Raw genomic sequence first — 25,833 nt, forward strand, 5'->3', positions numbered from 1 at the left:
CTCATTAACGCCTCTTTACTCTTGTACATTATTCCTTACTGCTGATTCAACCAGGTAATTAACCTTTAGAGTATCCTGCACGACAACCCCCAAGTACCTATGCACTTCTGAATTTTGAATTTTCTCAAATCACTGAACCACCTGATGTCTGGATGGAGTCTAACTGCACAGCCTTGCTCTAATTCTCCAATTTCCTCACACATCCCAAAAGCACGCAGCTTGGTAGGTTAATTGGTAATTGTCAATTTCCCCTGATGAGTGGGGATGAGTGAAATTTGGGAAAAATAAATGGGTGTGGCTGAAAAATTGATTTTGGTGCAGACGTGGATGAGTTTCTGCAGTGTACAACTCTAATCCGGTTGTTCTCAATATGGGCTCTACAACCCCCCCCTCCTCCTTTGGGACAGCATGTGACAAATGTGACAGCACGTTTAAGTAAAAGCCTTGTTTGCTTTTTATCTCATGTGACATTAATTTTTATTTTTTTTTAATGTAATCAGAATGAGAGAAGTACGAAAGAAACCAAAATTTGACTGCTTTGAGCAGAGTCCTAAGGGTGCCTTAGAACAAAATATTGAGAATGGCTGGTCTATCATGTCTGTGTTTCATTTTTCACATTTACGTGCTGTCTTTAATGGCCTACTCTGGAGTCCGATCAAATTAAAGTCAGCAACTTATGAACAAGAAAATATTGGGACAGAAGACCAAAAACTTCATCAACAAATGAGATGAAGCAGTGACATCAGGTGGAAAAAAGTGGTGAAACCAACTCAGGGAACGAGTTCCTGACCTGATGGCTTCAACATCTGAGGGAATGGTGATGGAATGATTGATATCAAAGTGCGTGAAGGTAGAATTAGAGTAACACAAAGACCTGAGACATGTAGAGTCTTGGAGTCAACTGACGGAAGGGATGAGGTAACTGAGGGATATGAAAATAACACCGCATTTTAAAAACATACATCTTGCAAGATTGGCAGTGGCCTAGATGCAAGCTGGGAGCAGGAAGCAGATTATAGATTAGTTCATCAATAGAAACAGGTGGCTGAGCTGGACTGTAAGATCTTTTCTCACTCTGGATATACATCTTTATTTGATGAAATCCTTCGTATCTATGATCAGTAAAGATACATCACAAAGGCACAAAAACCTCACTACTTTTACCTTACCAAAATGCTTAATATACTTGTCGGGCAAAAGCCAACATAACCACCATCCTCAATACTTGCTTAACCAAAATCTATTTACAATAAAACCCCTGTTATCTGGAATTCAAGCAACTGGCAGCATCAAGTAAATGGCAAAAAAAAATAATGGAAAATAAATAAACAAAAAATACAGGTTTAAAATTGACGCGTGCTGTTAGTTCACCGATCATGCAGCACACAGACGCAAACAACCAGAAAATTTATTTATCTGGCATCCCCATAGGTGGCAGATACCATGAGTTTTATTGTGTCTTGGGTTTAAATTTATTGTTACCCACCTTAACAGGATTGTAGGACAGACAGATCCAGGATTCCACTTGGTGCAAAGAAGTGTTTCTGATGTTGCTCTCTACTTTTAAAGATGCCCCCTGTTCTAGAAGAAACCTTTTCTTTCTGCTCAGGCAATGTTAATATGCTCGAATCAGACTGTCGACCCCCAGGATGCAGGAAAGGACTTTTGGCAAAGTTATCGGGACTTTTCTGAAGCCTCGGTTTCTCTCAATAAACTCCCAGAAGATCTTGACAGATGTTTCGCATGCATTAAAACACTTCTGTTCTTGCTGAATTGGCAGTGATTACACCTTAACCAAGCTCTTGGCTTCAACTGCCACTGATGTCTCTCCTGGGAGTGCTCAATGAAAACGTTACTTTTACACCCTGAAGTAATTCTTTCCTGTCTGCTTTCACTGTGAAAAACTAGATTCTTTAGTTTCAACGTGTTCATTTGCGTTACCGTAGTAACTTGAAAAACTGTAATCCAGTTCAGGGGAGGGAAAGACCAATTTCCACAGGATGCAAATCTTCCAGTGTATTTAATTTCCTTTTTTTCATTAATATTTCACACAAAAATTATATTAAAGGAAAACAATGAAACTGCTTTTGTAGTTTAGTCATCATATTCACTTGAATGTGTATCGATGAACTGTCACCTGCTGGGCTACACCCTAGATCTGGAAGTCAGGATTAAGGTGAGTACATTAAAACCCCTGGTATCTGGAATTCAAGAAAGCATTTGCCTCAAGCAGGCAAATAAATTGAGGAAAATACATTAGAAAAAATAAGAATAAAATAACAGGTAAAATACATACCTTTGGTGAAGATGAAGTAAATATTCAGCTAACTGATTGCCTTGGTTGTGCATTGCTCATAGCAGCTATTTGAATAAAGTGTGAAACAGCAAAGAAATCACCCAGGATAAAGAACTGATTGATGCCTCTTGCTGTTGGAGTGACTCCCTTAAAGTGTCTCCTTATCCTTGCTTTAGTAAGAGTCACCCCTGTCAGAAGCTTTATCTGTAAACTTGGGGAAGGATGAAATGATTATCTATAATGTTATTGTTCATCTTTCAGGAAGCTCCATGGAGGGGGAGGAACCTGCAGATGCAGCAATGGTTAAATGTTTTCAAATAATGTGACTGAAAATAAAGTAAAATGATTTAAGGTTAATATATTCATGCAAGTGTAGTTTGTTCAGTGTAAGTACAGTATAGTATTTGTGTCTTTTAAACTGTTTATTCTTAATACAGGTGTATTAGCTAGGCATTGTAAAAGTAAGTCTCAAACCACCGAAATGTACGCTTATCCGGCATCTACTAATTCCCCATAGGTGTCTGAGACTTGTACTGACATAGACTGAAGAGCCTCTTTTGATATTATAAATATTCACCTATTCTAAGTGAGATTAATTACTTATTGCTTGAACCCCAGTGAATGTGACCACGCAGTCAGAACATGGCCACCATTTGCTGCGCAAAGCCAGATCCCCCAAGCAGCAGAGGTGAATAACCAATTGCAGGTTTGCAAAATACATTGCAATTGCAGGGGGAACTGGCAACGAGTGTGGAAAATACCAGGATCTCTTAGCATGCAATGCAGTTCTCGTGAGGAGTACAACCTGAACACAGCCTGGTTGGGGTGTCATCACCTTCAACGTAGAAATAGAACACAAAGTTGGAAGGGGAAATAAATTTCAGGTTCTTGGGGACAAAAGAAGGTGAATAAGGGGAAAGGGTCTTCAGATTTTCTTAACAGTTGAAGTTGGCACAGGTGTGGCTGCAGGTTAGTTCAACTTCCTGGGTTTCTCCGTGGTTTATGTAGTTGCTGCATTTGTGCAGTGTCTTGTGAATGATGGAAGGTCTTCGGCTGTTCCCACATTCTGAGCAACGGCCAAGAGAGTCTCAAGGAGGAGGTCAGAACTATGGATTTTAACTGAGCTTTTAGAAGAAATACTGCAATGTTGCTGCAGTTTAGAGAGAGAATCCCAGTCTCTGGGGAAAACTTGGCTGAAGGTCTCATCACCAATGTAGAGGCAACAGGGTGGATGGGTGTTAGAAGGAATCAGAGTAGGAGTGGGGATAAAAGGAGAACATGTCTTAAGATGCAATGTTTCTCGGGGGTACACTGTATAATGCACCCTAACCCTAACCCTAATGCACAAAAAAAGCTACACGTGTTGTAAATTTTTATCTGGCTGCTTCCTGTTTCATCACACTGAATACAAACTTGTTTAGTTATACACAAGTCAAGCCTGGTTCAACTTATGGAAGGAAAATGGAATGGTATCTACCATATATACACATGTAATAGTCGATAATATGTAATAGTCAACCCTCCCTTTTTTGGCCCCAAAATTGTGAGTTTTTGTATGACCTATGTAAAAGCCAACCCCCCTATTTTTGGCCCTGAATGCCTGCCTGGGTGAGGATCCCGACGCCACAACCGTAAACCATCACCGCAGCCACCCACCCACCCACTGGAGCTCCCGATCCCCCAGCTGCCCCGAGTGCCTGACCTTGGATCCTTGGATCCTTGCCTTGGTCCCCCGCCCATCTGATGTCCCATCTGTGGATCCTCACCTAGGCTGCCCACCCAAGTTCTTGACCACAGATCCGAGCTCCTAATGCCCCGGCTCCCCACCCATCCAAACTCCCGACCACAGATCTTTACCTTAGGTGTCCACCCACCTGAGCACCTGACTGCGAATCCTCATCCAGGCCATCTGCCCACCCAAGCTCCCAGTGGCCCAGCCACATGCCTGTCCGAGCTCCCAAACGTGGATCCTTGCCCCTGTTGCCAGCCCATCCAAGCACCCGAGCACGGATCCTCGCCCCTGCTGCCTGCCCATCTGAACTCCCGACACCCCAGTCATCTGCTCATCCGAGCTCCTGACTGCAAATCCTTGCCCCAGCTGCTCGTCCACCAGAGTTCATGATGCCCCAGCCACAGACCCTTTCCTAGGCTCTGGCTACCTGCCCATCTGAGCTCCCAATACTCTGCCCATCCAAGCTCCCAATGCCTTGAACGATGCAGGTACTTACTGAAGTCAAATGATGGACCTGTTTAAAAGTAAACTCCCCCTTCTTTGGGGCCAAAAAAGTGGTCAAAGAAATTTGATGATTACACGAGCATATACAAATTTTCCAATTAAAGCCAGTCTATTTTGCAAAGATCTCCTCCACATCAGTTCAAAGCATCAACCCATCTCTTCACTTCCCTCAAGTGTCACCTGCTATGCTTGTTCTTTCAAGAAGAATGGCTTTACATAGATTAACTGACTTTATTTTCCTTATGTTACTTCCACCGCCTCCAGCAACTTCTAACTGCCTTCAACTGCCAATTGTTCACAATCACAGACAATGCTTGCGACTCCCCTCATATACCATCTCCTACAGTTTCTGACCTACCATACACTTTGTATGCTGGGAAATGTAGTTCTTATTACATGCATAATAGCACATCTTTCCACTTTACAAAAAAATCCCACAATACTATGTCTGCATAACACTCATATTTAGAGTATGTAGAAGATACAGTCAACTAGACAGCTATTGCCCGTTTGCACTGGTTTTGCAACAATCACAAAATATATCTTCATTTAACAAGCAAGGCCTTTTTTAAAGTGATACCACTTTTCTTTTTGAGGTTTGGCCGGGACAAATTTCATACCAGCAAAATGTCAGCCAATCACACAAACACTGAACGATATAAATGTTACAGCAGAACTTAGTCTTTTTTTAAAAATCTGGTTCTCGTACCTGAAGTCAATGTTTTTGCTCAGAAGTTGTTTTCTGTTTTGTTCACTGGATAGTTCAAGTCTACTCCAGCAAGTTGACTGTTTTTAGAAGATTCTGACAGAATTTTGCCGAGTGTCTCTTGAGGTTCATATCCTAAGTTTTGTGCAAGTACCTTGGGAATAATCAACAGAGCATCTGCAAATATTTGCACTTCCAACTGTGCTCTGTCCTTTATGTTGGCCTTGTGTTTGATCAAAGCATCTGCCACACATCCATCCTCAATTGCATTCTTCACTGGATGCAGACCATCATGCACTGCATTTTTGATTGGTGTTAAAGTGTGCTTATGTGGACCCTTGAGAAGGAGCGTCCCTGACCGAGGATTGTAGCATTGCTCAACAAAGGTGAGCTTTTCTTCACCCAAGGTATGCTCATATACAAGTCCAGCATGGCCCAGGGATTCTGGGGTGAGGTTCTCCATAGAATTCATAAGCAAGCTTTGCTCTTCTCAAGGCCACAATACCATCTTTTGCAAATGGATCCAATAACAATGGATCAAACACTTTTGGTTAATTACAACAAACCCTTTTTTTGGAGATCTCCACAAACTTTTCTTTTCAGTGCTACAATTTTATTAATTCTGTCTTCAATGAGTGTTCTGCTTGCACAATATTTTTTCATCAGCACTTTTATAGAAGAATCCAGTATTTCTGTCTATTCATACTCCTGTGAAATGCAGCAGGTCAGAATGTAATCTTCCACCCTTTTCTTCATGTCTAGGTGTCAAGCACCATGATCCAATCCTCTTCCCTTCACAAGGTTTGTCATTCTGCTTTTATTTTGTGTTTCATCTCCATAATTTCAACCATGAAGAGATCCATTGGCTTGTTGGCTTCTTCATTGTCAGAACAGCATCGACCACAGCCTCTGCCAAGTCAGCTGCTAATTCGCTGTGGACCTTTGTGTGTAATGAGGTCCTGATAACATTGATAAGAGTCTCTCTCCCCATTTGACTATTTTCACCTGCTTCAGCATTTCCAGGCCCTTCTCCTGATGTTCTTGCAAATGATGAGCTATCCCATCCTTCAAATGACTGATTTCATCCTCAAGCTTGGAAATGGTGTCCTGGGCATTAGTGGCCTCCATATTATACCAGTCTTCCATGTCTTTCCCTTCAGTGCATCAATTTCACAGGTCAATGTCTGGAATTGCCTGCGGTACTCTTTATTTTCTTGTTTTGCTAAATGAAAAGCATAATTGTTAGGAGAAGCAGAATTAGTTATATCGGGAAGCTCCTAATGTAATCCTCCAATCCTATGAAACAGGTTGGAAGATGGATCCCTGTCAACATTCCCTGCAGAATCTTCTCTTTCACTTTCCATTTCTGAAGATGGATCAAAGATGGGACTAGAGGTTATAACACCTGTGTCAATTCGATTAAACTAACTCTCTTGAAGCAGTTTGTACAAGTGACTTCTTTGATGGTGATGAGAAAAATGATTCTTTTGAAGGAGCTTGAAGTAAAGATTTCTTCTCAGTCTTCCGGCCTACAGCAGCCTGTAGTGAGTTCACAAAGAATTTCTCCATTTCCTTGTTCACCATACATACCTTTCTCCTGGTATCTTCTGCCTTGTAGCACCTTGCAAAGTGATTCTTCTTCCCATATTTGTAGCAGAAATTTCCATAGGAAGGACACATCTTTGGAATATGTCTACCTCCGTACCTGCTGCATTTGCTGTTTGAGCTTGCCACTTTGCTTCATTGTTGGTCTGGGAAACTCCTGGTGCTCTGGCTATCTGCCTTCATTGCATGCACTATTGCAGCCATCCTGTATAGCTCCTTAACTTGTGCTCAAATGGTCTCTGCTGCCCTATATATATTCACAATCTTTTCCAGCGTCAAATCTTTTTCACTCAACAGTCTTTCTCTCAGTTCATTTTCTGGGATTCTGTAAACAATTTTGTCTTTAATGAGTGAATTTTTCAAATCTCCAAATTCACAGACTCACTCAATGTATGAAACTTGGCTAAATAATGGCCAAAGCTCACAAGAGAAAAACTTGAATATCTCATATGTGATATTTTTACTTGGAACAAAATACTCCTCAAATCTTGTCATCAGTGTCTCCAATGTGAAAGCTGTCTCATCAATTTGAAAATTGTTATAGATGTCCAAGGCATCTTCACCCATCACGTGTAGAAACATAGACACTTTCCATTTTCTATCGGTATCTCCCATTCCATCAGCTTCTAAATAAATGATGAATCACTGTTTGAAGTGTTTCCAATTATTGGCTAGATTTTCAGTAAACTGCATCGGTGTGGGAGGACTTAACTTATCCATGCTTACGAACTATTGTCTTGTCTTACTCACTCAGACACTTCTGACACCATGCTATGCTTTTTCTTTTAAGAAGACGAGTTTATATTGGTTTAACACTTTTTACTATTTAGAAATACAGCATGGTAATAGGCCATTTTGGCCCACGAGTCTACGTCGCCCAATTTACATCCAATTAACCTACATCCCCAGTAGGTTTTGAGCAGTGGGAGGAAACTGGAGTCCCCAGGGATAGCCCATGCAGACACAGGGAGAACGTACTATTATGAGTTCACGTTTTAGAAAAATGGAATTATCACTGTAAGGGATAGCACAGAAAGGAGGAAAGGAGGAACTGAATGGTTACATTTAACATTTAACATTTCACACAGGCAACATCACAACACAAGTCACAGCCCAGTTACAATTCGATACATTGAAAGAACTGAGGGAAGGTTTGTCCCAGTCTGTTCCAGGTTCGATACATTTGCGATTTTGTGAAGGGAGAACCATTCTGCCAGCTGAAGATGAAGCAGCTTTTTGAAGCAGCTCTTGTGGCCAGCCATTTTGTGGAATTCAGAGCAAAGCCTGCTCTGTGAATGACTGGGCCTTTTCAGTGGATTGACCTGTGCCAGGAGGGTCTTTTGGGAAGCAAAGTGCTTCATTTTGAGTGTGACTAACAATGAAGTTACTTGGAGAGACCGGTGCCAGGGCCTTGGAAGCTTCATAGAGGCCACCCAGTTTGAGTCTTGCCTACAAAATGTCCAGGAGTGTTGTGACAACAGCTCATATGGATGGACATTTCTTCAAAGGCAACATAAGGAGAATTCATGAGTCTGGAGCAACCACAACTCCATTCTTCCCATCAGTTCAACATTAATTCTGGGCATCAAATTTCAACACTGAATTTAAAAGATTGAACTTTGAAGTAACTTTCTAGATTTTTGGCTGTAATGCTGTGGGTAACACACACACACACACACACACACACACACACACACACACACACACACACACACACACACACACACACACACACACACACACACACACACACACACACATATTCTTTGGCTTGGCTTCGAGGACGAAGATTTATGGAGGGGTAATGTCCACGTTGGCTGCAGGCTCGTTTGTGGCTGACAAGTCCGATGTGGGACAGGCAGACACGGTTGCAGTGGTTTCAGGGGAAAATTGGTTGGTTGGGGTTGGGTGTTGGGTTTTTCCTCCTTTGTCTTTTGTCAGTGAGGTGGGCTCTGCGGTCTTCTTCAAAGGAGGTTGCTGCCCGCCGAACTGTGAGGCGCCAAGATGCACAGTTTGAGGCGATATCAGCCCGCTGGCGGTAGTCAATGTGGCTGGCACCAAGAGATTTCTTTAGGCAGTCCTTGTACCTCTTCTTTGGTGCACCTCTATCACGGTGGCCAGTGGAGAGCTCACCGTATAACACGATCTTGGGAAGGCGATGGTCCTCCATTCTGGAGACGTGACCTACCCAGCGCAGTTGGATCTTCAGCAGCGTGGATTCGATGCTGTCGGCCTCTGCCATCTCAAGTACTTCAATGGTAGGGATGAAGTCGCTCCAATGAATGTTGAGGATGGAGCGGAGACAATGCTGGTGGAAGCGTTCTAGGAGCCGTAGGTGATGCCAGTAGAGGACCCATGATTCGGAGCCGAACAGCAGTGTGGGTATGACAACGGCTCTGTATACGCTTATCTTTGTGAGGTTTTTCAGTTGGTTGTTTTTCCAGACTCTTTTGTGTAGTCTTCCAAAGGCGCTATTTGCCTTGGCGAGTCTGTTGTCTATCTCGTTGTCGATCCTTGCATCCGATGAAATGGTGCACACACATATTAATATTTTAAAATTAAACACAATGTGGCTCATTGTCTATTGCTATTCGTTACATGCGGTTTGTAACAGTACCAACTCCTTACATCAGCTCGGAATTCAAACCCTGTTCCTGATCGCTGGCACTGTAAAGGCGTTGGGCAATCTGCTAAGCCAAGCATGCCACCCCAACTTAACTGTCTTTATTTTACTTGTGTTGTTTCCACCTCCTCCAACGATTTTCCACTGTCTTCGACCGTCAAAAAATGACAATCACAGACAATGCTTGTAACTCCCCTCATATACATGGCTTCCAGTTCTGCCCAACCGCACACATTACATGCTGGGAAATGGAGTTCTTATTTACATCACTTGCAATCAACTTCCATAATCCCTTAATCCCTAATCTGATGATTTCACTCAGAAACAAAAGCTGAAAACAACAACTCAGTACCCAAAGTTCATCTGACTTTCTACCTTTTTAAACTCAGACCTTCCAATTATTCAGGCTGATGGACATGAAGAGGTTGCTTGCCAAGAAATTCTGTGGTTTTATCTGATGAATTTCCATTACCAACAGCAATTTGGAAATGTGACACTTTCTGCATATGTACTTACTCTAAATTTACATGATGATTCATATATAACTGCCAAAAACTATTTGAAATTTGGATCTATGGTTTATTTTTTGTTGAATTAATCCACACAGCCTTTCAAGTCTGCATCGACGCCTTTCCTTACTGAATTGATCAATTCCTCATCTTCCATTCACCACCAAAACCACTGAACAATGTTTTATTCAAGCAGCCCACTTTTACTCAGTTCTGCACTCGACTGTTGCAGTCTTGAGATATAAAAGTGAAAAGTGACCAATCACAGCCACCCTCTCCCTGCACCATCAACGTAAAGCCCTTTCCTTTCACATCATTTAAAAAAAATCAATTTATACTTTGTTTTAATTTTGCCATTTTGTTCAAACAATGCATCACCATAGAGTAAAACTGTACCCTGGTAACTGGCATCTATGTTGGATAAGTGTATTTTCCGGTGGGTTGAAATTTACTTTACAATGCCTAATTAATACACTTGCATTAAGAATAAACGTTTAAAGGACTAAAATTCTATACTGTACTTACACTGAACAAATTTCACTTGTGTGAATATATAAATCTTGAAACATTTTACTTTATTTTCAGTTACCTTCTTTGAAAACATTTAACCATCACTGTATTTGCAGGTTCCTCCCCCTCCATGGAGCTGCCTGAAAGACGAACAATAACAATATAGATAATTAACCCCTCCTCACCTAAGTTCATCGATAAAGCCACTGACTGGGGCGAATTTTACTAAACAAGGGTAAGAAGACACTTTAAGAGAGTCATCCCAATGGCATGCAGTATCAATCAGCTCTTCATCCTGGGCGACGCCATTACTTTAATGAAACAGCTGCTACGAGCAAAGCACAACCAAGGCACTCCACGCCTGAATATTTGCTCCCATTATCACCAAAGGTTTATGTGTTGCTTCAGAGAACATTTACTTTCTAAATTTTAAATGTACATATTATTATTTCATACTTATTTGTTTTAAATATATTTTTAAATTTTCCTTGACTTTTTTGCCGGTTGCTTGAATTCCGGATTCCAGGGGTTTTACTATATATTCCTACAAAGGGCTGCCATGATCAAAATCTCTGCGCAGTCACCCATAACAATGCTGAGTGGAAAAGGCTTTCACCTCATCTCTCTCTGCCTCCTCTGCAACATCCAAGTGAATGAATGTCAAGTGCACATTTTGCCGTGATTCTTTCTCTGTCCCATCGATTGGGCTTAAACTTCACAAGCGTAGGTAGTTGATCTGCAGTGCTTCCTTAGGCAGATGTAGAAGAACTTAAAGGAATGGAGAGATATGAGGCAAACACAGGGCACTGTGATCACCTTTGGTAGGCACCTTGGTCAGCATGGACAAGTTGGGCTGAAAGGTCTGTTTCCATGCTGTGCAGCTCTACGAATTTATGCACTTTTCTGAAAATGAGCTTGAGATACTTTTCCTCCTGCCCTGACCATCCTTTATCTTTCAGCCAAGGTGATTAAACAGATGGTAATCTTCATTATCACATTGGTGTGTGTGGCAGCTGCCACATTTTTCCATATTACTGTCAAATGAAAGGTTCTTCATGACTGGAAAGTAGCTTTGACCATTGTGAGGTCACGAAACGCTGTTGTGTAAGTTGGAAGCTTTTTCCTAGTGCTGTAACTTAATTATTCTTCACCTTTTTTATTTGTTCAAGACATACCCTATCTAACCCTAATTCGAAACGTACTGGGGGGTTGTAGGTTAATTGGGTGTAATTGGGCAACACTTGTGGGCCAAAATGGCCTGTTACCATGCTGTATGTCTAAATAAAAAAAAATTAAAGAGAAAAATTAAAAATTAATGTAAAATTTCCCCCTGAACAGAGAAGGCCGTTAAGAGTTGAATGAGTTTATTCGACAACGGGAATGTCATGTGAAAGTCCAGCGTCTTGGTCAGTGGTGTCAGTCCTGATCTTGCAGCTCCAATGATTTTGGACAGCTGTGGGTGAACTTGCAGTGCAATGCCCCCTTTTGTTTCTATCTTTTACATTTAATGAGAGCTGGTCGGCACTGAAGATCAGAGAGACAAATGAAGAGAGCCAATAGAGAGAGAGAGAGAGAGAGAGAGAGAGAGAGAGAGAGAGAAAGAGAGAGAGAGAATAAAGAGTATGGGGGAAATACTAATAAAAGTCACCAATCTGTGTCAATGAGGCGCTGTTCCAACAACAAGTTCTGACCTTACCAACAAGTTTCTCTCCCTTTTGATGCATCTTGACCTGCTGAGAAATCCTGCCATTTTCTTCTTTTAGAAGCTGCTACTGACTTCAAGAAATCTGAAGTTTGGGTGAAATCCTTGCATGACATAAAAGACATAACAGCTGGATCAGTACTGAAGCTTTAGAAAAGTATGAAACAGGGTTTGGATTGGAGCATTGCCAGTGGCCAGATATTTTAAATAATACCTTCATCTCCCTTGAGTAACACGGAAAAGTAGAGCACAGAACCCGGTGCCTCAACCCTGCGTCTGTGCCAGTGCCCAAATCAAACAAACTCTGCTAATTGCATGTGATAGATATCCGTCCATCAGACATGTGTCAGTCTCGAAAACCCTTAAATGCTTCTGTCCTGTCTGCTTTCACCACTACTCCCTGCACATCTCCTTTCAACTTCCTCCCCTTTGCCTGAAATGCTTGACCTCCAGTGGGTGACACTTATACCCCATGAGGCAAAGATTTTTACTGTCTGCCCTATAAATGCTTCTCATAATTTTATAACCTCATCCTCACTTCCTTTTCTGACATTATTGATTCAGATTCAGATTTCAGATTTATTGTCAGAATACATATAACATCACGTACAACCCTGAGATTCTTTTTCCTGTGGGCGAGGCAGAATTACCACTTATTGGCAGTGCAAAAGATCTGTACACAATGTACACATGTAAACAAATAAAAACTTTACACAAACTGACTGTGCAATACAAAGAGAGTAAATAATCAATATAATGCACAAGTTAAAATCTTTAAATGTGTTCCTGATAGACTTTGTCGTTGAGAGTCTGAGAGTGAAAGTGTAGCAGCTGTTCTTGAACCTGGTGGTGCAAGTCTTGTAGTACCTGTACCTCTTTACTGATGGTAGCAGCGAGAACAAAGTGTGTGCTGGGTGGTGTGGATCCTTGATGATTGTCAGATTTCATACATGACAATCACATACAACCCTGAGATTGTTTTCCTGCGAGCGAGGCAGAATTATCACTTATTGGCAATGCAAAAAAAACTGTACACAATGTACGCATGTAAGCAAATCAAGAAATGTAAACAAACTGATGGTACAATACAAGGAGAGTGAAAAAAAAACCCAATAAGGTGCAAAAGTAAGAGTCCTTAAATAAGTCCCTGAGTGCGTTTGTCGTTGAGGAATCTGATGGTGGACGGGTAGCAGCAATTCCTGAACCTGGTAGTGCAGGTCTTATGGGACCGATACCTCTTTCCCAATGGGTTGAGTTGAGGGAGTTCTGCCAAATATACTTTCTGATGATTTCCTTCATCTTTAATTCAGTAGATCAGAGACAAAAAGAGATGACAAAAGAATGGTGGGGGTGAAGATAGCCTCATTAACAAAATTATACTTTTAAATTTATGTTGGTGTGTTTAAACATGGAATGGAATTTGAAATTGTTATAGATACCATTAATAGTTTGAGAACACTATTCAATGTTAAGTGGTTTTCATTTGCTGAGCTTTGAAACATACTGAGGAGCAGTTAAAGGCTATGGATAATGAAAGGGAATGGCGTGCCAATGTACATAAGATACTTGTCATTTTCAAGAGGCCCAGCCACTTCCCTTCACCACTGCACCCTTTCATATGATTGAACTTGTTTTCACATTTAACAGTAAATGAAAATATAAAAGCTAAAAACTCTGGAGATGCTGAAGAACTCCAGATGCTAGAATCTTGAGCAAACTTTGAGATGCTGGTGGGTCTCATGGGTCAGGCAGGATCCATGGAGAGAAATGAACAGTTATCACTTTGGATTGGGGGGGCCTTCCTCAATTTAAAAAAAAACACAGCTAGTGCTGGAACCTCTCAGGGTCTGTGGGAAGGGAAACGGAGTTAACTTTTCAATTTGAAAGCCTAGAGTGAGAAAAAGGGAGCTTATGGAAAGGACAACGGGAATATTTTTATAGTGTAAACAACACAGTAACTGCTGGAGGAACTCAGCCGGTCTCACAGTGTCCGTAGGAGTTAAAGATATATTACCGACATTTGAGCCCTTCTTCAAGGTATAAGCAAAAAGCAGTTAGGCTTCTGAATAAAGATTGGAAGAGAAAGGGGGAAGGATGAGGAGGGGAGGAGCCAAACCAATAAACAAAAGGTGTTAATTGGATATGTTAAGAGGAAAGGTGAGAATTGATTTTGTCTCTGTGAAAGAATTCAGAGAGAAAAGGAAAAAAGAGAGAGAACTAGAGGCAAGACGAAGAAGAGGGGTAGAGGAGATTTAATGGAAATTGGAGAAATTGATATTAATGCCATCCAGTTGGAGGGTGCCCAAATGGAAAAAGAGGTGTTGTTCCTCCAATTTGCAGTTTGTCTCAGTCTAGCAGTACATGAGACCATGGACAGACATGTTGGCAAGAGAATGGGATGGGGAATTTAAATGGGTGGCCACTGGGAGATCCATGCTATTACAGCGAACAGAGCCGAGGTGCTCAACGAAGTGATTTCTCAGTCTGAGCCAAGCCTCTCCAATGTAGAGGAGACCACAGTGGGAGCACCAGATGCAGAAATTGACCAATGCAATACCTTCAGTACCTTTATATTGAAGAAAACGAACCTGGAATTTGTTATTGGGAGGAGACAGGAGAATGGGTTGAGAATGATTTGAATGGTGGAGCAGACTAAGTGTGTCAAATTACCTAATTTTTTTCCTACATCTTATGGGTGATGGCTTACAAAATAACTGTTCAGTCACCAAAGGGTGACCATGAGGTTCTTTCTCTGTCACTTTAATTTTCCATCCGTTTGTCTGTGTATTCCAATGAGGCCCCATTCAAGCAAAGTGAAGTCTTCAGAACTCATTATTAAAGTCCATAACTCTTCTCCCATCCCCATTCTCTTCTTGTCATGAACTTAGCCCAGATGTAACATGGCCAATTTGAGATGTTACCTGTACTTTTTCCTCCCTGCCCAGCTGCTTATCTCCAGTACACTGTTTTTATTTCAGATTTCCAGCAGGAGCCATGTTTCTATTTAGGATGGTCAGTACTTTTTTTTTGGAAATAGAAACAGCTATTCAGAGTTTCTGGATGCTAACTGATTACTGAAACATCCAGACAAGAGGGTTAAAGTAAAAACACAACACTGGAGAAAATCAGCAGGTCAAACAGGGTAGCAAAGATAAAGATACATAACCGACATTTCAAGCTTCAGCCCTTCATCAAGATGTGAGCAAAATGTAGGCAGGTGCCCAAACAAAATGTTTGGCGGAGGAACAGGGAGAGGGGCACAGTCCCGCAGACAGAAGGTAATAGGTGGATAAGGGAGGAAGGGAGGGCATACCAGCAAGCAGGGCGAAAGGGGAAGGCTGTGTGAATGGAGAGGGGAGGGGTGAAGAGCTGGAGGATAGAGGGAATGGGAAAGGATGGAGAACGGGGTGAGGAGTGTGGGTAAGCAAATAGAAACCGGAGAAGTTGATGTTAATGCCATCCGGTTAGGTATTGCTCCTCCAATTTACGGGTAGTCTTGGTGCGACAGTACATGAGACCATGGATAGGCATGTCAATGCAGAAGTGGGGTGCAGAATTGAACTGATTCTCCACTGGGAGATTCCTGTCACTGACATTAGAGTGTTACAGTTGCAGATTAGCATTTGGTTACTTAAGATGATTAGAAATTTCCTTATATAGGAAATAGTGTGTTTGTGGAATCTTGGATGTTGCTCAGTCATTGAGGAAATTCAGGGCAAAGATTGATGGATCCTTGGATATGAAGGGAATTGAGGGATATGACAACTGGATAAGAAGATTGACTTGAAGACTGTGATCTCGTTGAAATTGTGGAATGGACTCGAGGGAACATCTGGCTACCTCCCAGTTCCTCAATGAGACTAACTGAGAGCAGTGGTCCTTTCCTCAGCCCCTCTCAAACATTACTGGGTTCTGGCGGCATTTATTCTCCCTGTTCTTCTTTCTTATGAATCCTCCCAGCCACGCCAACGCCATCTTTCTGAGACTTCACATTGAACTCCATGGAGTGCTCACATCTTTAAATCAGAGTCAGAATGTATTGTCATGAACACTTCATAAAATTTGTTGTTTTGTGGCAGCGTCACAGTGCAAACATTTATATAAATCACCTTACAAAATAAATTAAAATAGCGCAAGAGAAAGAAAAAGGCAAAGTAAGGAAGTGTCTGTGGTTCAGTGTTCATTCAGAAATCTAATGGCAGAGGGAAAGAAACTGTCCTTGTGCCGCTGAGGATAGAGGCTGCTTTCTTAAGTCTCTGCCTCTTGTAGATGTCCTCGATGGTGCCAGCGATGTCACAGGGCGAGTTAACCACCCTCTGGAGTTTGTTTTTGTCCTGAGTGTTGGCATTTCCATAACAGATTGAAGGTTCAATTAAATTAAATTGGTCAAGTTCCTGCTTGTTTCATGTCGAGGATTAATGCACAGTAAGAGCCCTTTATTTAATATTATTGTTGGCTGGAAATGTAACATTTGCAGCCTGACGTAAAATTTGACATTTATGAGGATGACGTGTTTTTTAATAGTGTGAATGGTGAAAGAAAACGCAAGTAATTTTTCATTAAACAGCAGAACATCAAATAAATTGAATTTCAAAATACCCTGTTTGACATTTTATTAACGTTTCCTCACCAGATCATTTCCTGCGGTGTTAGACTAAAGCCGCAGGTGTAATCATTTTCTTTTTGAATTGTGCATGTGGACCTACCTCAAGAGAGCTCTTCAACATGGCGACCAGATTTAGGCTGCTGGAAGATGGTGCTCCATATTATCGCCAGGGGTAAAGAAATCAACCTGCATTCCCCTTCTTAATTACCATCCTGAAAGCAAATATAGTGTAGGGAAGTTTTTTTTGTTGAATTTAAGGCGCACAATGCTGGAATCTGAAGAAAGCTCAATCTGCTGGTGGAATTCAGTGGGTCAAGTAGAATAAGAATCAGGGATTTTTTTTCCTCCACTGATGTTGCTTGACCTGCTGACTTCCTCCAGCAGATGGTATTTGGTTGAATTTAAACCCAGATTCTGGAAGTGAGGAGGTAGCATCTAATACTGTATTCTTCCAAGTTCATGCATTCAGAAGGACTTGAAAATATGACGCCCAGAAGTTGGATATTGATGAGTGAGGGGAGAGGTGGGAGAGGGGAGTACTGCCTGATATCTTGAACAACTTGATGGAAAGATCAGAAGTGTCATTGTCAACAAGTCATTAGAGAGTGAGAGTGATATCACAACATGCTGAATAAATACATGATGGCATATTTATTCCATTGAGCCACGCATTGGGAAAATGAGTCGTCTTGTTTATTTAATCTTTGAAAATATTCCAGCAATGCTGCTGTATCTGCTTTTCCACAATGGCCAGAGAGAGAGTGGACTGTCACACTTACCCTGTGTGGTGCGCTGTTAGACAGAATCAGACACACACAAGGTAAAGACTGTACAACAGGCTTTAATCCACAAAGACTTCCACAGAGCCAGGCTGGCTGTGGCTGCAGCAACTCAGTGTGAGGCCTCAGGAAGCCAGCACAGGCTTATATTTGACACCCGACCGGGTGGGGCTTGATCCATTTAAGCCGACTGATTGGCAGCCGGCCAGGTGTTGTCCTGTCCTCTTACACTCCTGCAGGTACAGAGGTTGCCCCCTGCAGTAAGCTGGGTACCACCACACCCTGGCAGCTGCTCACTGATGCATTTGTTGACATTTTCTCATATGCATGACTGTTGTGTCGAAACCCTAACTCTCATGCATCACTTTTTTGCTGATTGATCTCTATTAGGTCCAAGTGCAGCAAAGCATCAAGTGTAAAAGTCTCATCCAGGAAGATTCCTCCCTGCCTTCACTCCCCTGCACCACCAGTCCAAAACCCATCAAGATCTCTGCACTCCATCTCTGGGTACTTACACACCGCCAATTTCGCACCCGGTCTTTGTTCTATTTTTTTCCCCAAAACATTGCCTTTCTCCCGTCCCCTACCCTCTCCCACCTTTCCCCTCTGCTTTCTCCCCTCTCCCATATCTTCCCTCTCCTACCTTTTCACACACTCCTCTCCCTGCTCCCATCTCCCCTCTCTCCCTTCCACTTTCCTCTCTCTTCTCTCCCCTTTCTCCTCTCCCTCTCCCATCTCACCCTCTCTTCTCCAGCTCCCCCAAAAATTCTCTTTCCCTTTCTATCTCTCTGTTTTTAGAGAGACATTTAAAATGTGTCCAAACACGTGAGGTGCAGGGACCTTGAATTGAGTAGTGCCAAGATTCAGCAGGCTTTACGGCTGTGGGTGTGGGTGTGGCAGAGAGGGTGAAGGTCAGAGAGAAGGCAGGGAAGAATTTTCTGGGATGAGACTTTTACACTTGGCGCTTTGGTATGACTTATTTTATCATTTCAGTGTCATATTTTATCTGTTGAATTGTTGTTGAATGTTTTAGTGGTTTAAAGATACAATATCAATGGAAGTTGTCGGTTTAAGGCCATTATATGTGCTATTTATTACGAGATGTTTTTGAAGTGTGGGCATGTGAGCAGGCCAGAGGATAACGCAGAACTTTGCTTTTTCTCATGTGACCATTTGATGAGTATAACAAAAATGTAAGTTTTCACTATGTGCAGAATAACAAATCCCAATGACCTGTGACGATACAATAATTGGGTGCAGAGAAAATCAACATGTACCTCGTTTAAATTGGTTACAAACCCCACTTTTACATCAGTCCTTCTTCCCCATGACTTACACTGATTGAACATTTTACATTTAAGTTTAGACATACAGCATGTTAACAAGCCCTTTCAGCCCACGAGCCTGTGCTGTTCAATTGGACTCAATTAACTTGAAATCCCCATATGTTTTGAAGGGTGGGGGAAAACTGGAACACTGGGAGGAAACCTAATCAGACATGGGGAGAATGTACAAACTTCTTTCAGACAGCACTGAATTTGAACCTGGTTGCTAGCGCTGTAACAGCTACAATACAGCAAGAAGCATGATTGTTAAAAAAAAATCTTCTTTAATATTAGAAACCCATTTGATTGATTGAAGGGTTGATAAGATCATTCTTGGCGAAAGCTTGAAGTATCTCTCAGCAAGAAATAACTTTGTTAATTGCAAAATAGCCCTTGTCCGTTGCCATTTTTCGATACATGTATAGAATGTGAGTGTTGGTGAATGGTGACAGGGGAAACTCTTTCATCTTTAATTCTTGCATTGTATCAAACCTTTGGAACATGTTCCAGACTTCCATTGGCATAAAGGGGACATTCCTCCAAATCCAAACCAAACTCTAGTTATGGTTAGATTTAATCAAATATTGCCTCGCTTGAAAAAGTGTCACTAATGTCCACTTAATGTTACAAAAAGCAGTGTACTACATATGGTAATGTGTGAGTAAAACACCAAAGTCTGCAGACATCATGATTGAAGTAAAAACACAATGCTGGAGAAACTCAGCAGGTCAAAGAGTGTACTTTATATAGCAAAAAATGTAGGCACCTACTCACACCTTGAAGAAGGACTTGACCTGTTGAATTTCTCCAGCATTGTGTTTTTACACTCTAATGTGCAGTTGCTCTTCTGCTTTGCACTGTTTTATGCATGTTGGAAAGAACTTTGAACTGTTCATGGGATAGACCCTTCTCACTGTACCAGGTATTATGTGACAATAAACTTTTTAATGTTTTTTTACATTTAGACATAAAGGATGGTAACTGGCTCCTCCGGCCCATGAGCTCGTGCCACATGAATACTCCAATTAACCTACAAACCTTTACGTTTTGGAAAGGTGGGAGGAAACCATGGTGTCCGGAGGAAACCCACGCAGACTCGGGGAGAATGTATTCAAATCCGGGTTACTAGTTCTGTAATAGTGACTGTGCAACTTGAACCTGATCTTGATATCAGAATGAAACTGAGAGGATCCTTGAGGGTAGGAGTGACAGTGAACTGACAAGGCATGCAGAAGATAATTTCCTCAAAGGTAGTTCTATTCAGCTGTTTTGGCTTCTCCAGAGGTATGGAGGAAACTTCCATTTCCAGAACTTTCTGGTGAGGTGATCACGGGGTCTGGGAACAGTCCAGAAGAACTTTGGCTCTCTAGTCTCAGTTGTTTAAGTCGTCTGAATATAGTGAGGGGAAGGAGGACCTCACTCTAAGGCAAAACTGGATAGCATTGGATTTTCTCCCAACCACCTGGGGCCAAGGCTGGGGTTAGAGAGGTGAGGGGGGAAATGGCTGTTTAGTCTAGGCCAGCTGGGGCTTGCGGTCAGATTGAAATGGGGTCAGGTGTGCAGCTGGGAACAAGAATAGAGGGCACTGGAGATCAGAGCAAAGCCAGAGGTGGTGAGGAAGGATTCTTGAGAGAATCAGGTTGTGTGGATGGGGTGGTAGGGAATGTTTTGAGGTTGGGGATCTAGATTTCCATTGGAGGCCTTGGAAGATTGCAGGCTCAGGTGTGGAGAATAGTGGATGCAGGAGCGATCAGGGTCATGGCAGATCTGGATCGGAAGGGGGAGGGTGTGGTTCTGGCAAGTTGGAACTTATGGAGTTGGGGGATAGAGGATCTGTGGATGGGGCAGGTCAGCATCTGGGCTGATTGGGGAGTTGTTCGTTGAAATTGGATCGGAGATTAATTTAATGGCAGTTGATTCAAACAGAGGGTTTAGTGGGGGAATGGACATTCGGCACGGTGCATCTTGGTGCCTCACAGTTCGGCGGGCAGCAACCTCCTTTGAAGAAGACCGCAGAGCCCACCTCACTGGCAAAAGACAAAGGAGGAAAAACCCAACACCCAACCCCAACCAACCAATTTTCCCTTGTAACCACTGCAACCGTGTCTGCCTGTCCCGCATCGGACTTGTCAGCCACAAATGAGCCTGCAGCCGACGTGGACATTACCCCTCCATAAATCTTCGTCCGCGAAGCCAAGCCAAAGAAAGAAGAGGACATTTGGCAGTTGATTCAAACAGAGGGTTTAGAGGGGGAATGGACATTGGTGAATTTAGGTGTATAGGTTAGTTTTTTTGGACGGGCATGGGTAGTTGGTTCAGTGAAAGAGAGACTGAAGAATAAGAGGCAATTTGGGATGAAACTTAGTAGGCTGAAGTTGTCACAGGGATGCCAACAACCATTGGTCATAAGACTACATGGTCTAACCCTTCCTGCAATTCCCCTAACTGCAATGCATCGGAAATGCTTAGATTTGATATGCTTCTGACAAGGAAAGTGCATTAGATGCCACTGGGTTAGGCAGATTGGGAAATGCATGGCTGAATTTCCAGAGTGACACAAAGCAGTCAGGAGATTGTGTTAGTGGTTTAAATTTGCAACAAGTCCACCTCAATTGCATAGTGCTGAAATAAACATGTACTTTGCAGGCTTTATCTCTTCCTTAGAAGGAATATAAAGAAGCATTCCTCCCAGAAAATTCAATGGAAAACCAGAATTCTTCTCCCTGTGTAAAGTTGTGGATGTCCAGTGCTCATCAGAGCTCTCAGGGTTGAGCATTTGTTAGATAAAATCACTAAGGATCTTGAAACTAAACTAGATTTAGTACACCCATGTCTACTGAATTACGGAACATGTTTTATGGGCTGAATTGCCACCTCTTTTCTTTGCATTCCTTGTAGTTTTGAGAATGTTTCCATAGCTGAAGCTACTACCCCATTGTTTCTGAAGCAGTTTGCTGATTTGGTGCTAATTTTGGCTCTACTTATATTTTGTGAACTTGCGCTCAATGCCCAGACTTCAGGAACTGAGTGGGAGAATATTCCACTTCTCTTTTGTTTTGAGCTGGATTCAAGAGCAAGTCCAAGAGGGCGTCTGCAAACAAATTTAGGCACTCGGTCCCCTCCATGGACAGAGAATGACTTTCTAGCCTCAGGTAGATAAAGTTCCAGTGCTGGTTGGTGGCTAATATGCTTGCTCGATGTCACTGAAAACCATAAAATTAAACGTGCCGATAATTGGTTGGTGCATTTCCAGTACAATATAAGTGGAAATTATAAATGATTCTTAAGCAAAATGATAAAGATACTGGGAGTCCGGTTTAATTTTCAGCCAAGGTTGTTGTGCCCAAGATGCCCACTTAGATGAGCATTGCAATCCTAGAATAACTTGTCAACCCACTGACAACATGCTCATCTGAAACAAAATCTCTGCTGCCTGATCAGAGGATTAAATTCCATGTATGGAAAATCTGGTTGTTTCAATTGGTTGTTCTTGATGTGACAATTGTCCTTGATGGAATTGATGTTTTTTTTCAAATAATCGTCATTTTTTAAAAATAATTTCTGTTTTTTCTGGGAAAAAAATCCTGAGAATTAATTGAATGCTTAGAACCGTCCAAAAGAGGATGGAAATTAGAAGGGAAATTGAATTAAATGAAATTTGATTAGACTTGAGCCAAAAAAATGTATATTTTTAAGTATTTTATGTGATTTGTATGCAAAATGCAGGAGAAAAGAAAGAGTGAAACTACAAATCTCTTTAATCTTTGTCTGCCCATGGGCATCCTGATTACTTTTGGCCTACAGTCACGGAACACACCAATGACATTTGCATCTCAGCAGAGGCCAGACTTGTCTCCTGGTCAATGGATTTTAGGCTTGACTTTCTTTCCCATCTTCACAAAAATTGAGACTAATAATCCAGTTCGCTACACTCGGAGCATTACTGCTTTGGAGAAAAGCAATTAGCTGAAAGCTAGGTGGATTTAAAACATCATGTGACACTGGTGTAAAGGAGAAGCAGAGTGCCCTGACCAATCTATATCCTTTGATCAAGGTTGTTGAAAATGAAGTACAAATGTTCTGGTAAATATTATGCGGTTGAGTACACATGCATAGAAATTAATTCCCAGTTGTGAAAAATGCACAATGTAGCAGCAACGGGGCATTGTGATTGATTCTGAACATCAGTTCCATTGAAGCCAATGGGATGGGACCATGCACCATATTTAGTGACACCAGCTTGAAACAAATTTCTAGGCAGCAACTCCAACAGAGACTGCACCAAAAAGTAATTCATTTGGCAATAATGCAATTCGGGAAGGCCCCAGACAATGAGAGGAAATATTTCTGCTCTCCTTCCATTTTATGCGCAAATAAAGAAACTAATTGCACACCCGCAAGAGATTAGAGTCTTGTTTTTATGATGATATTTAAAATAGGAAATGCTTGCAGTTCTCAGTAGGTTAAGGAAGATATCAGACTCAAAATTTATTGACATGAACATATCATTCATTGTTTTGTGAGAACGTTATAGTTACAAAATTGCTGTAAATTACATTTTTAAAAAATCAAGTTAGAGCAAAATGAGGGAGTGTTTGTGATTCATTGTCCATTCAGAAACCTGATGGCAGAGGGGAAGAAGCTGTTTTTGTACCACTGGTTGTTCTTCTTCAGGTTCCTGTGCCTCCTACCTGATGGTAGCAGTGAGAAGAGGGCATAGCTTGGGTGGGGTGGGTCCTTGAGGATTGAGGCTGCTTTCTTGAGACACCGCTGTAGAGCGCGTCGAAAGAACCAAAGACTTGTTGATCCAAACCAAGGCTTTTATTAACTAAAAGACTGGAGCATATCACATGTAGGTCGACCAGTCCAGAATGACCTGGTCTGGCTAGGAGCAATCCTTTAAGACCTGCCAGTAGGCGTGGCTAGGCTCTCAGCCAATCACAGTCATCCTACACTACAATCTGTACATATACACATTGGTGATAGAATCTGTACTATCATAACCACCTCTTGTAGATGTCCTTGATGGAGTGAAGACTGATGCCCATGATGGTGTTGGCCAAGCTCACAACCCTCTGTCGTCTTTTCCGGTCCCGTGCATTGGCAGCTCTAAACCAGGCAGTGATGCAAACAGTCAGAATGCTCTCTACGACACACTTCTGGAAATATACAAGAGATTTTGGTAACATATGAAATCTCTTCAAACTCCTCACAAAGTATAGCCACTGGCAAGCCTTCTTCATGATTGCATTGACATGAAGGCCCCAGGATAGATCTTCAAAGATGTTGACACTCAGGAATTTGACATTCTTAATCCTTTCCACTGCTGATCTCCCAATGAGGATTGGTTTGTGTTCTAGCAAATTAACAAGTGGAGATCTAGGGAGGCTGATAGTTAGCGCTGTCTTCACTTCCTCTCTCAGTTGGCATTGCCAACACTGTGGCTGATCTTGCATCTTAACACCATTTTCCTGTCCTGCCCCATGTCCCTTGGTTCTTTGAATATCCAGTAATCTACCCATTCCTGTTTTGAGTGTAATCAGTGGCTGGATATTCACGTCTCTTTGGGTTGGGAATTTCCAATGATTCCAGCGAAGAAAATTCTCCTTATTTTGGTAATTATCTCTCATTAACTCTGGGCTCCTTAGCAAGAGGAGGCTTTTCAGCAAGCGCTTCCCCACCCAGGCCACGCCCTCTCCACTCTGCTACCATCCAGAGAAAGATGAGTTATCAGCGGCACAAGGACAGCTTCTTCCCCGCTGCCTTACTTTTCGTGCCCTATTATTTTTATTTTTTTATATATTATTGTTGTAAGATGGTTCATAATGTGAATGTTTGCACTAAGATTCTGCCGCAAAACACCAAATTTTGCGACTTTTCAAGACAATGTATTCTGATTCTGAGGAGTCCTTCCCCTGCCTGCTCAAGGAATCTTGTGCATTTCAAAGAGATCACCTCTCTTTCTTCTGCAGTGGCAGGATGGGATAAAGTCAGAAGCAGAACCTTGGAAAAACTCAGTGAGTCCTGCAACATCCGCGGATGCAAAAGGGGGAGGTTTCGGGTGGAGACCCAGCATTGGGATTGAAAAGGGAAGGTGAAAGATTGATGGGTAATAGCAATGGAGGAGTTGTGGGAATGGGACAGCTAGTAAATGAGGGGTGGAACCAGATGGGAGAGAATGGTGGCCAAATGGAACCAGGTGTGGGGACAGGGAGGGAGAGGGAAATGAACAAAGGAAGGAGGAAACCAGGCGGACAGAAGTGTGCACGTGGAAGGAGAACGTCGGGTGTATGGATTATCTGAAACTGAATGGGCATGCAAGCTTGTGAAACAAACACAGAGAAGCTCCAATATGAATTGGACAAGTTGAGGGAATGGCCTGATGCTGAACTGGCAAAAAAGGAATGCTGATCTTTCCTTTTCAAACATCAGTAGGAGGAGACACCATGACACTTGGGTGAACTTGTGTACTATTTGTTAAAAAATTACTATGCTGGTGGAGTGGCTGTTTAAGAAAGAAGTGAAACACAAATGTCTGCAGATGCTGTGATCATCGTAAAAACACAGAAATGCAGCAGAAACTCAGTAGGTCCCACAGTGTCCATAGGAGGTAAAGATATATTACTGATGTTTCAGGCCTGAGCCCCTCTTCAAGGTATGGAAAAAGCAGGCAGCCCCTGAATTAAAGAAAAGGTAGGGGGAGGAGTAGAGACCAATAGACAAAAGATGATAATTTGATTTGGAGAAGAGACCACCCATTTCAATTCCCAGCCCCCTTCCCTTGGTCATGGTCTCATGCACTGCCAGACAGGGACCTCCCAAAATTTGAAGGAACAACACCTCATATTCTGTCTAGGCACCTGCCAACTGGATGGCATTAACATTGATTTCTCTTGGGACATCTTGGCCAGTACTATTGACGTAAGGTATAGATGG

General features: G+C 42.1%; 1 long non-coding RNA gene and 1 pseudogene across 2 annotated transcripts in view; one reads left to right on the plus strand and one right to left on the minus strand.

The window, feature by feature from the left end:
• The window catches only part of LOC138741892 (uncharacterized), a 212,582-nt gene that overhangs the window by 72,108 nt on the left and 114,641 nt on the right, over window positions 1-25,833 (plus strand). The window lies entirely within an intron of this gene.
• On the minus strand, window positions 5,261-6,384 carry LOC138741638 (T-complex protein 1 subunit zeta pseudogene; annotated as a pseudogene).

This window comes from Narcine bancroftii, chromosome 8 (genome assembly GCF_036971445.1).
Source record: "Narcine bancroftii isolate sNarBan1 chromosome 8, sNarBan1.hap1, whole genome shotgun sequence".
NCBI classification, from domain to species: Eukaryota; Metazoa; Chordata; class Chondrichthyes; order Torpediniformes; family Narcinidae; genus Narcine; species Narcine bancroftii.